The sequence below is a fragment of the Chelon labrosus genome, assembly GCF_963514085.1.
Source record: "Chelon labrosus genome assembly, chromosome: 17".
NCBI classification, from domain to species: domain Eukaryota; kingdom Metazoa; phylum Chordata; class Actinopteri; order Mugiliformes; family Mugilidae; genus Chelon; species Chelon labrosus.
The window spans coordinates 5956666-5968689 of record NC_140350.1 but is presented as its reverse complement, the minus strand read 5'-3'; the positions used below and the strand labels follow the sequence as shown (position 1 = coordinate 5968689).

General features: G+C 42.2%; 1 protein-coding gene across 1 annotated transcript in view; it reads right to left on the bottom strand.

Annotated features, from left to right (window-relative positions):
- gabra3 (gamma-aminobutyric acid type A receptor subunit alpha3) overlaps positions 1-10164 on the bottom strand; it is a 90449-nt gene extending 80285 nt beyond the window's left edge. Inside the window, exon 1 of the mRNA XM_084564588.1 lies at positions 9866-10164. The gene's annotated coding sequence lies outside the window, so the exon portion shown is untranslated. The remainder of the gene's footprint in view (positions 1-9865) is intronic.
- Between the last annotated feature and the right edge of the window lie 1860 nt (positions 10165-12024).

The window sequence follows — 12024 nt, the reverse complement described above, 5'->3', positions numbered from 1 at the left end:
AAGATATAGATCCTTAAACATTTAAACATTAAATTTTTTTTATTTTTTATTTTTTATTTTTTATTTTTTATTTTGTACATTGATTTATGATTGACTAAGTTTTGTGTAGCTTTTTTTAAGCCAATGGAATTAAAGGACTATTTGAGGTTGACGTGATATCTAAAACAGGGCATCTTGCATCACTTTTAATACTTATTTACACTTTTTTTTACTTAGGGAAAAGTTTTGCAAAATGAAGCACACTCATACTCCTGCTTCATTGTAGATTAATAGGCACATAATCAGAAAAATGTTTGTGTCAGCTTTTGTGTTCAGATTTGATATTGTACCATTTCAAGCAAGACGGCTAACAAATACTTACTAAAGGTAATTGGAATACACTCAAGGTCATGATAATGTCAGAAAACTAGTCACAGAGAGTCACTTTCATTTTGTTCTTCTTCATCTTGTCTCTCGAATACATGCAGCTTTCATTTCTTCTGGTACCATTGGTAAAAAGCAAACTAGTAAGATCACAGTGTGGTCTCAGTCTAAGCAGAAAGCGATGCTCCCAACAAAGAGCCGAGCGCTTTCAATTCCTGAGGCACCGCTCCCAGTGAATATAATGTTGTTATCATTCTCTTCTATCAGTTCAAAGGGACAGGCATGTTTCAGAGTTCTGCGGTTCTGGAGGAATGAATATCACAGAGTGTCCCCAACACACACACACACACACACACAGTAAAAACCCCAATATTGGAAATATCATGGAAAATGACAGTAGTATAAATCACTCTTCCTGACAACGATCCCTGGCTAAAATACGACACAATATGGGCAATATGCTCTGCAGTATTTCATTCTTAATGACACTGGGTAGATCCAGACCAGATCAATAAAGGTATTGTGAGGAAGCGGTGTCTGCGTCCTTTTGTACTTTGAGGTTTCTGCGGTTTATTGTTGAGCCTTTCACTTCCAGCCAGCTTGCATTACTTGGCAATTGTGACTTACTGCACAGTCTGTTAACGTCAGGCAGCGGTGCTTTCATCTTTCTCTTTTAAATACAAGCAATTAAATATAGAAAAGCCGAGAAGTACTCCAAATACTAAAAAGCATTCACATCACAAACAAATAAACACCAATAAATATTTTTGATATATACTTTTTTGATTTATAATTTTTTGCCAGGATCACCATGGATTCAGTTTTCAACATATCTTGGGTGCAAACTGTCAGTTTCAGTCCACTTTCATTTAAAACTTCAATGCCAGTAATATATAACAATAGCTTTCACTCAGTTGGTATTCACTAAAAGTGTCATGCTTCTTTGTTCCTTCTTTCCTCATACATAATTGAAAACCAGCAATCTAACTGCTTGAAAACCCTGGCCATGGCTTGACACACAGCACTAAACACAGAGCGCTGGACCTTGTAGGTAAGATTTAAGGCAGCTACACTGAAAACAGGAGCAAGCATCACGGCGGCAGCTGGCAATATTCAGACAGAAAGAGACGTCACGTTTGAAATAGCTTTTTTTTTTTTTAATGATAATTATGCTTTTAGTTGCACGTGGTCCTGAATTTTTATGAGGACATTAAATCTAATCTCAGCCATGTAAAAAAAACCCTGACTGGAATCAAAGTAAACAAATAACCGTGTCATCCTAAGACTTCTATTATACCTTTAAATATGAGAAACAAAACACAAGGATATTGATCTGACTGACAATGCCTGAAATTGAGGGCAAATTGAGAATATATGGACGTTCTCCATTTAAAGCTACAGCTGCTCATGGGTAGAGAGGGATGACCTCTCTACCCCTCTCCAGTCACTGATAATGATTTACTAGACATCTCAGAATAGCCTGCAAAGATGTGGTCACTAACTGGAAAGGGTGTAGCATGAGTAGAAATGGTCAAACTGTGACCAGCAGGGAGTGGACAAGGACAATAAGAAATGACGAAGATGGTTAATGAAGATAAAGCATATGTTAGAAATACATGAAAGGCTGCTACAGTACAAAGCATGGCTGCAAAAATAGGGATTTTTTTTTTTGTTTGACCACGATCAATATTAGCCAATGAGCCAAAACATTGTTTCTACTCATGGAAGTGTGAATAATGTTGGTTACCTTGGAACACTGAATCATGGCAAGGTCTGGGATATATGAGACAGTGAGTGAGCGATCACTAATATGATTGGCACAGCAGATTTCTGCCAATTCCACCAACAATATGGTTCCACTAACAGAAAACACATATCATTGCTAATCTACAAGTCCAGTTAACCTATTTTCAGCTTTTTGTGGGCTATGGTATGACTTGGATGACTGAGAACCTTCACAGACATATATCATTGTATTGCTGCCCAGCCTTCTTATTATGTGCATCTACCAGAACTGGAAAAGACCATGTTCTCCAGGGTGACCTGTGACAGGTTTTGCAGGGGGACAGTATCACTGCTGCAAGTCATCCTGTCCTCCAGGAGAACTGTGTTCACATTCTTGGCATGAAGTCAGGCTCGTTCAAGGTGGGCGTCAGAGTCCGACAAAGTTGTCACCTCGCCTGTTCCTGATGTTCTTGGATATGTATCTGGGCACAGCCAAGGTCTGACTGTCCAGCTCGACATTCGACATGAGGACTGCATCCCTGCTGATTGCTGAAAAGGTCATCTGCCATTTGTGGGTGGGGTTTTGCTATATGCATTTGTGCACGTCAGAATATTAAAGACACAGTAACACGTGCTATTTCATGTAAAGATGACTTACATTTTTCATGAGCACACAGCACAAGCTGTCACTGCACTGACAGCAGGGAGCAGGTCTTTGAACAGTACTAGTTTTTGGATTGTGTCAGTGTTCATATGTATGCCCCTTGGTTACTGTAAAGGTCTTATACAGGTGGTTTTATTGTATTGGAACAGTTTATGTCTGTAGAATATACTTTTGTGCAGGATGCATAACATCAATAACCTGTGCCAAAGATGTAAAACTTTGGAAATTAATGACATTTTGTTGAGATACATTGTGTCTACAATGTACTTTCTTGTATTACAAAACTGAGATCAAAATGCTGTAAAATAATCTTTAATGGATAACCTAATAGGATTCCAAGTGCCCGTGATGACTGCTTTTATCAAACCTGCTACTTTGCCTTAAAGTAAAGCACAGGGACATGATCCCATCTCTACTTTTTTAGCCTCTTTTCAATGGAAGCCTATTTTAGCACGGATTCTCAGATTTGCTAATGTTTTCTGGCCTTTGAATGACCTCCTCCTAACTTGCCTCCGAACTTAAGATTCCTTACGGCCCCTATATGCAGCATGAAATCCTCAGACAGGAGCATCCCGAACAGTTTGTGTGTCATGGTTAAAGACGAAAGGTGACCATGCTGTTCCTGTCAGGGCTCCAAAGCTTATGAACCAGCTTGCAGCATAGCGACATCGCAATTAAGGCCATTTATCATCTTTGATATTTATTCTTCTTGCATCCCCGCTGCCTTGTCTGATCTCAGAATTTTGCATTCCCTATCCCTGTGGCTCCGTCTGTTCGGGTTTGTCAGCCATTATAACCTTGACTAACAAATTTCCTGTGGCAAATGCTTAAAAATCCCATATTTATTGCCGTTGATCGGAACGATTCATGTTTTCATTTAAACTGTAAAATCCCTTTGTGCATTGAAAAGATGTATTTCGACGGATACATGGCCACCTGCACTATTTTTTAGCATGCCAATGCAATAGTAATGTAAAATAATCTCTGTGAAAGAATTTCTCGCTATGCTTTACCTGCAGTAATTCAATGTGGGATGAGAGAGAGTGGGGGTGGCCAGAAGCTATGCACATTAGAATGCCCACAATCATCTGGCATAAAAAACAATAAGCGGAGAGCTTACTTACACGGAGGAATTCCTTGTTTCTGTGCAGATATTTATGTCAATTTACATTAAAAACATTACATGGTCTATGTTATAAAACAGCATAGAGTCAATTGGCTGCATGGAAAATTCAACGTCATGACTTAAACCCTGCATATTACTGTCTATTAGGGATATTGTGTTTTTACAGTTATTTTCTTGATTATTGACTGATCTATAAAATGACAGAGAATACTACACTGATCAGGCATAACATTATGACCACCTTCCTAATATTGTGCAGGTCTCCCTTGTGAATCCAAAACAGCTGGGACTCATCAGAGAATGGACATGGGCCTTCTGAGGGTGTCCTGTGGTGTATGGCAACAGAATGTTGTTAGTGGGGGCCTTTGGGTCCTATGAGTTGAGGGGAGGGGGCTCTATGGATCATCCCACAGATACTTGATCAGTTTGGGATGTGGTGAATTTGGAGGCCAGGTCAATTGCTATGAGGTGCCTGGTCTGGTCTAGGTGGGTGCTGCATGTCTAAGCAGCATCCACGTGAATGCCAGGTCCAACAGTTTCCCATAGTCAATGTTATTCACTTCTCCTGTCAGGAGTTTTAATGTTGTGGCTGATCGGGGTAAATAATGCCTTAAAACCGAGGTACCATGATCAGATTGTTGATGTATTGCTGAACCAGCAAGACATTCCATTTATCTAGCCATTATCTATTGCCGCGCATCCTTAGAGGGTGCTGCAGCCTATCTCAGCTGTCAGGGGGAAGGAGGCGCAGTACACCCTTGTCAGGTCACCAGTTCATCACAGAGAGACAAACAACCACTCACAGCTACGGTCAATCACCAATTAACTTAACGTGCATTTCTTTTGAATGTGGAGGGAAGCTGGAGCACCTCAAGGAAACCCACGCAGGCGCAGGGACGACATCCAATCTCATTACCAGTGCCCCAGTGGGCTGCCAAATTCGAAACCACAATGTTTTTGCTGTAAGACGATGGTGCTAACCACTGCACCACCTCCCACACTTCATTCATCATCACATAGAATAAGCAGAAAAATATCTAATAGTTGTTTAAACACTTAAAATGTCCACTATAACTGCCTCCCACACTATTTTACATTACAAGCGGGGCCTAAGATTTATCTCAACGCCAGAACCCTTCTTTGAGGCAGGGGAAGGTAAGATTAAAATGACTCTGGGTCATTTGAAAGATAATACAAAGCCATCCCAATCACTTCAAAGTACCAACTCAAAAGGCACTATCTAGATGAGAGGACGCTGTCAGAGTTTGCCTGTGCACTCACGTATCTGATTATTTTATTATTTTTGCACTGTGGTCTGAGCAGATGTCCGCTCAGTCAGAAAAATGTCTAAAACAATACGAGCCGCCGAAGCTCAATCTCACACAGCAGAATCAGTGTTTTTTCTTCATTTTTATACTGTGCTGCAAACACCAGCACGTCGCAGAATAACAAATAACTTTGGTTATTTCTTGCCCGTCCTCACACTTTCCCTACTTGATGGGGTGAAAATGATGACACCCTCAGGACCCAGAGGCACACACAATTTACTCAGGCGCATTAAAAAAAAATCAAAGATAATTAAAGCTTCTCTCTCCTCTTGACATCACAGAAACCCCTCAGGACCACTGCTTGCCAATAATCTCCACTATCTTTAGCCAAAAAACACCAGGTTACCAGGGCAACAGCTGTGTGGATAGTGTGTTCCTCCCGGTGTGTCTGACAAAAGTAGCACTTGAAGCATCACATTTTATAATTGCAATCAAGGTAGACCTGTGACTGAGATGGTCGATGGTGGTTAGAGCAGAATGATGTCTGTTTGGCCAAGTGCGACGGCTGAATTTCATGCACACAGGAAATGTATATTGTGCACAGGAGGTTAGGCTGTCATGCAAAGCGTTAATTGTCTAGTTCCATGCGCCTGCAGCCTCAAAAGCACCATAAGTGCGCCACCATGCCACTTCTGCACACATCACACTTGACTGCAATTTGTGCCATGCACCTTGACGAGAAGTGCACCCGCTGTCTTTGCCAATAACCTTCAAGTAATGTTTCTCCGCTTAATCTGGATCAGGAACAAAATCTGACCACTCAATGTCTGTGCCTCCACGAGACTAAAATACCTTTTAGTCCTCTGCCAGCCTCAATAAAAAGTCCAATATTTAATGCTTTAATTCCTTTTCACTGCCAGGTGATAGAATTAATGCATGACTAAGGAAATTCTTCACTGGATAAACAAAATTTGAAAAGGTTTGACTGTTCTAAATAGAGCATTTATCTTTCTCCAACACCCTCTCAGGTCTTGAATGTGTATAATAATCTGTGGCATTTTAGGAGTTTCTCAGGACCTGCAGACATTCTGCTTCTCTGGTACAGCCGGCCCTAATATCAAGCTTTAGGCTCTTAGAAGATTCTGACATTTGAAAGATTCTGACTGTCAATCTTAAAAGGTCACATGCAGTGCGAAAGACATATATTGTTTAGGAGAGTTGGTGAAAATAAGCAAGAGCAAGGTGGCATTATATTTTCTACAACCTCCAGCAGCTGGATGATTTTATTCCAAGAATAGCTCCGGTTCAAACACGCAGGTTTCAAAGTGGCTCCAGAGCTGAGCATTTTTTCAATTTAACAGTTGATTTGTTGCCTCTTTTTATTCTGAGACTATGATTCTGTGATTCCTACTCCCATCTTTCTAAAAACAACGCCTGAGACACAAAAAGTGGTGATGATGGATGGGTATTGGTGTTACAGCTTGACTTTTCATGAATTCATTTAGAGTCAAGTGTGCGAAGTCTTGCAAAATGTTGCACAAACTAAAAGTCCTTCGTCATTTTCCGAAGGCTTTTCTGCAGACGAACCCGTCTTCTTCAGGCAGTCAGAAGCTGAACGCGTAAAATATACCTTCAAAGAACAAATGTGTCTGATGATTAACAAAAACACTCTTTCTCCAATGGTTTTTCACCAAACAATAGGGGATGCACTTGTTGAGAGCAGTGTTATGCTCTAAATTACAGGGATGTGCACTGGCAAGATTTCTCTGTCTCAGCTAAACTACAATATTACAGTCCCATTTTTTAATAGTGTTTACTTATCAAATTACGGATGTGCCAGAAAATGTGTGTATGAGATCGGTGACAATCCTGGAAATTATCATAAATCAGCGGGCTTCTGGGGGTAACATTATTCCTGTGTGATTGGAGCTTCGGTGATTAATCTTCCCCCTCTCCTGCACGTAGATGGGAGCTCACCACAACACAGAATGAATGAGTACAATTCTGGGAGAATAAGTAATGCAGAAGCACTCCACTGCTTTAAAATATTCCAATTTCTTCACTTCATCCAACAAATTAGGCTTGGTTGCGCTGGATAAGTGAAGCAAGTGTGTCTGCATTTCTCTTGGCCTGTATTAGCCCAGCACGGCCTACTCATTGTCCTGCTTTGTTCCACTTCCCATCATCTTTTCACTTTTTGGAGCCAAGCTGTAAATTTCCCCTAAGAGCTTAGTGGTCACGACCAACACGATCGTGGTCGAGGCTTCAAGACATGTGGAGGGCTCTGGTGATTACTTCTTGTCAGCTGTTTTCATTATCATCGTCACACAGTTGCTCTGTGCCTAAGACCAATGTCTGCTCCACCGGTGTGGCGGATCTCAGTACACTAACATCTCAGAAACAAGCTTTTCTGTAAGCTAGCGCGTGCTGGCTTATTTTTTTTATTTATTTTTTTTTATACTGCAAACATGCAACAGTAGCGGAGTGGAGCGCAAACCCTATTATTTAGCAGTGACTCATTTCCAAAACATGTTGTAAACATTAATTTATGGGCAGAAAAAAAAAACACAGAGAAAAACAAAACAAAGACAGTGCTTTCCCTTAACACAATGGGACACATTACCCTCATTTATTTTGTAATCACTGGAGATGCTTTGCATTTTACTGCATCGTGTCTTACACTGCCTCGAGGAACAATAATGCAAATCCCTGCAACAATCTGCCTCCGTCTTTGCGTTTTATTTGACTGCATCTACTCGCACAATCCCGAGAATAGCAATTACAAACAGATTCTCTGATCACTTCAGATGTAGCACTAAGTCACAGACGCACAGCACATCCATCTGTAGCTCGTGGATGAGACAGCAGCATCTCCTTCAACAAAATCTGCTCTCCCCGACACATACCCTGCTGGACAATGAATCTGAGTTTGCTTCCATTCCACCGTGCGGCCGTTTCCTATGAAAAAAAAAGAAAAGGAGGGGCCTCTCTGCACCGTATGTCTCGACAGATGAAGAAACTGGCTGAGAAAAGTCATTTACTTGTGGTCACACTCACGAGTCTGGGGAGTCATCACATTATGAGCCCTGTGGTGTGCAGACTGAGAGCTGGCTGCCACAGATGACTGTGCATTACATCAAATGAGAGGTGTGGTAAAAGCATTACGTGATGTGCAGAGGTGGAACTCTTTTAAAAAAACGTGGCAACTCTGACAGGCAGAGGACAGAGTGCAGGCTGAATCGTGTGAACAGCCATAACCTGGGCGACGTCCAGTAATTAAAAGCAGAGAATGGCCTGTGACACAGGCTGCTTGACGAGCATGAAAAAGATTATGAATCGCGATGCGAAGTGTCGAGCGTGTGCTGTTTGAACGCGCAGAGGCAGATGTGTGCGTGGAAAAGTACGAACTACCTGACCGTGCACACAGATGCATGGGAAATAATCACCGTTAAGACCACTGTTCAGTTGCTCTATCCAGCATCACTCCTAGATGGAAACCATTTGTTGCCCATATGCGTTGGTCGCTTCACCGCCCAGCAAACAAACTACAATGTAAATTGTGCTCTTCGTCATTGGTGGAGTCTGTGTTGACCCCATTTCATTTTCATGGTTTTTTTTTTAGTGGAGTGATGTACTTCTGCAATAGGAGAGATGTTTTTTGGAACATTTTAAATTATTGAAGCAGTCTGGTCTGATGTTACAGAAACACTGTGTCCAGCTGGGCACTGCTCAGCATGCCTCCATTGACACTATACTGTATATAGGTATATAGGCATGGTCACTAACAGAGAAGGAGGAGGGGTGAGGGAGCTGTTTTTTTAATGAGGCAGGCATGTCTCCTCAGAAACACGGGGCTATATTGCGTTTGAATTATTGAGAGATATAAATGAATAAATAAAACCGCAACATGAAAGTGTTAGGCTATCTGTTTCACTGTCGTCATTCGTTAATCTTTTTTTTTTTTTTTTTTTGCGCCAGTCAAACTTATCAGATCGGAAAAAAAGAAACACCAATCGATATTATATGTTTTTTTTTTAGCTGTGTTGTTAAGAGAGAAGCAGGCAGACGACAGAACCTTCGCTTTAACGATAACGATTTTTTTTAATTTATTTTTTTTAATCTAATTTAATTCCAAGGTTAAGTTAGCCTCGGCTCAACAGTCTTGTCACAGGTTGCGGTAGCTCGTCTCCAGCACGCGGGGGGTCAACGCACGAGGCTGGTGTTATCGTTAAAAACCTCGCGCGCTCCTTCGTTTTAATTGCCCATTAACGGAAAGTAACGGCAAACGCTCGCGCCGTCTTGTCGCATTGTGTTGCCACTCGACTTGTCCTGAGAACTCAAGCTTGAGAGCAAAACAACAACAAAAAAACAAACAAAAAACAAAACAAAAAAACAAACATTGAACACCGCCACAGTCTGAGCTGCCCTCCCACATTCATTAAACGAATACTTAATTCCCAGGCGAAACCTTCGCGGTGGCAGGGTGTACGCATGCAGCGCCGCATCCTCAGCATCAATCCAGCATGCGAGGGGAGACCTGTTAAACCATCAATTATACTGCGGTAGCTACACAAACAGCAGTTGTTGCATGTGAATGAAACATTGGCGCTGAGCGTTTCTGCGACTATTTCGAAGTATTATCTTTGGACGAAAGGCGACAGATCACAGGAGACACGCAGGTAATGAGCATACAAATAATAATGATAATAATAATCTCACCAGCAGCTACAGAGGTTCCTGCTGTATCTTCTCTCTCCCGGCTGGGTTTCCTTGGAGTTAATGAGGTTCTGACGTTTGGTCCGACTGACTCCACCGCTGGGTTTGGATATATGATTTCTTTTTTTTTTTCTTTCTTTCTTTCTTTCTTTCTTTTTTTTTATGTTCTTCAGCTGTGAAATAATAGGGAAATCGGCGTCCTCTCGCAAAGCTCTCTTCAAACTAACCTTCCCGCCCCCTCTTTCTACCCATCTCAGATTGGTGCTGGGCAGAAGGGGCAAACCCTGAACCCGAGGGCTGGTTTAGAGGCGGTGATCTGTCACGCCGATCAATACCCACATGGACGCGCGGTGAACGTTTGCGGGGAGGGCTCACTGTTAACCGAGCAGCCTCGTCAGTGTTGCTCCCGACAGCTGGAAGGGACTCTTCCCCCACCTCCTCCTCCTCCTCCTCCTCCTCCACCTCCTCTTCCTCCTCCCCGTGCGTTATTGCACAACAGCCTCCCTGGAGGAAACAGCAGTGAGTGGGCCCCACTTTTTTTTTTTTTTTTTTTTTTTTCTTTCCGCGGGCTCCGGTGGTTTGAGCACTGACGCAGGTGCCCAAGGTCCAGCCAGGACTGACAGAGATCCCAAGCCCAGGAGCTGCTGCTGCTGCTGCTGCTGCTGACAGTGATAGAGCAATCTCATCTGAGTCACTGCAGTAGTAGGAAATGGGAGCTGATCATTCCCACCGTGTGACCTTGGGGCTGGGTGGTCTAATAAGAGGGACGAGCTGGGGGAGGAAAAACCTAAAAAATAATCTGGGCTGGGGGAAGAGACAAATGAGACATCCCACCTTCGTCTCAAAATGCGCTCAAGGTGCCCTTGCGCGAGGCGCGTAATGTCACCTCTAACCCCTGCTCATGCGGCGGCAAATGGTACAAGGCTGCTCCGGGGCTGTCTCAACTCCCAGGTGTGTTTGTGTGAACAGCAAACAGTGTCTGACCTGATTTTGTTCTCCGCTTTGTACAAGATCAAATATATCACAACTGTCAAGGAGAGACACAAGTGATAGGGGTGACCCGTCAGTCAGCTTTCAGCTCACATTTAAATGACATATGAGAATACTACTACTACTTGTAAAGCAAATATCTGTTGCATTTTACCTCTGCTCTGGCTAATACACTGATGTTTAAACTTTCTGGTTAGATGAATGAATTGCGTCCCATATTTGTTCCCACAGAGTGAAAATGTATCCTCTGCATCCAACACGTCCAGAGAGCAGACAGAACAGAAGTTTGGAGCAGTGGGCAGCCACCTGTGCGGCACCTGGTGAGCAGTAGGTGCCTTGCTCAAGGGAACTTCAGTCAGTCAACTTCAGTAGGACATTTGAACCAGTCACCTTACAGTCCCTTCTCTAACAACTACTTCACAAGCTCCCAAGATATTCCCTCATTTGGGAAACTGGCATGGGTCAGCACAAGATTATAATGCATCTTGATACAATTAGTTAATTATTGTTAATGACACTATGTAAATAAAATGAAATAAATAGCTAAGCCACCTTCTTGATCACGGTGTCTCCCCTGCCTGGTAGGACAGCACACATGTTGCTTACATTCATGTATTTACCTATTAGACAGTCATTTAAATCTAAAACAGAGGTTGCCTCGTTCAATGTAACAAAGTGATTGCAGGCGTGCTGAGTGTTCTTAGCGTATAATTACGTCTCAAAATCCCCATCTTAGACAGAGGTTCATTTCAGCTTTGATTGCCGTACAGCTGTGGCAGTGGTAGTCCTGGTTAACCCGGTCGTTCTGGATGCTCGTGCACGGAAAGCATTAAGCGACAAACCCAATAAGCACTTAACGTTAATGAGTAATATATGAGGAACTTGTGCGGCCAAACCCTCTGAGATTTCAGTTATTATATCAGCTACGACGAGCTCTGAGTCTTCAGATGACTTTAACAAAGCTGCAGCTGTTAGTCTGGAATAAATTCAGTGAGACGGACGATTATAATTTCAAGGCAAACCTTATGATTTCGATTGTGTCACATCATTTCTAAGATTTCAGGTAATAGTTTAAACTATAATCATTATGTACCATGCAACGCAGGCCCATACTTATATGATAATAAACAGAGGAGCACAAAGTGTGATTTCTTGCAATTTCTAGTATTTAT